Genomic DNA, 1388 nt, shown 5'->3' with positions numbered 1-1388 from the left:
TTTGGTGTCGATGTTCGGTGTTTTTCTGACAGATTAACGTCTAAAAAAGGAGTGTTGGAAAGTATTAAGAGTACATTTACTCATATTTTATTGTATATTTGTTTACCACTACAGTTCAGAGAGAAGCAAAGTAGAAAACTAGATACTAAAAATTAAAATAAAACAGGATTAAATCAACTGTACTGTAGCTTTACTTCAGTATTTTCTTTATATTTTTAAATGTTAGTGAAACTAACTAGGGACATTTACTCAATTACTGCATGTAAGTTACATTTTGAGGTATTTTTACTCCACTACAGTTACGAGGAACTAATATACTTTAGCTGCCTTAATTTTACAGCTTTAGCTACTTTACAACAGTGTCCTTCTTGCACAGAAAATGTACGAAAAGCTTCCAAAATAAAATGATTTAGATGACTGGACAAGTCATGAAAATGAAAATGATGAGTTTTAATTCTCATTAGTTGTTTATCAAGTGTGTTTTACTGATTTAGTGGTTTAAAACAACAAAGTGCTGCACATTTTATAAGACAGGTGAAAATATATGCAGAAAAGCAACACAGAAAACAATGAAAACTTAAAAATCAACATGAAATATGAAAAAAAAACCTTTAAAAATCAATTTCTAACTTTTATATGGAGTCACTTCGGATGAATCATTAACTTTAGTGGTGAAAAATTACTGTACTTAAGTTAAATTTTGAGGTATTTTCACTTGACTTTAATATTATATTTATATTTTTACTCCACTACAGTTCAGAGGAACTAATTAAACGGCTCGTGTATTTATCTGGCAATTGGATTTTCCGTTCTGAAACGGTATTGAAAAACAAAAAACTAGTGGTTATTTGATTTTCGTTTTAAAATAAAAAAATTAAAATTGAAATACAAGGCGTTTTTCCTTTTCATGATCAAAAAGAGATGTACGAAATTTTTAAAATACGTTGATTTTCATTTTATATTTAGAATAACAAAAAGATAAAATCAGTAAGAGACAGAAGCGAAAAAAGGTCAGTTTTTTCATTTTCTGAGACCGGAAGTGGTCATCAGTAAGTGTGGAGCCAAACGACAACAAGATTCTCAGAGGGCGGAGCCAGAGAACAGTGATTGGTCAGACTGACTGAGAGCCAGAGAGCAGTGATTGGTCAGACCATAGATAATATAGAAGACAGCGCGCTAGCGGATCTAGTCTTCTATATATCTATGGTCGGAACGTCTGGTAGCATCTCTGGCTGCTGTTGATCTTGTTTTTGGAGTAAAACGCGGTAAGAAGATAAATACTTCTAACCAGTAGCGTTGTCTTGTTGTACGTTAAGTCAGCGACTTGTGAAGAGTTGTGTTTTGTCGTGTTTGAGCAGTTGGTCCGGACGCGTTAGCTAGCTAAGCGG

This window comes from Amphiprion ocellaris, chromosome 3, assembly GCF_022539595.1.
Source record: "Amphiprion ocellaris isolate individual 3 ecotype Okinawa chromosome 3, ASM2253959v1, whole genome shotgun sequence".
In the NCBI taxonomy this organism is placed as follows: Eukaryota; Metazoa; Chordata; class Actinopteri; family Pomacentridae; genus Amphiprion; species Amphiprion ocellaris.
Note: the sequence above shows the minus strand (reverse complement) of the source record.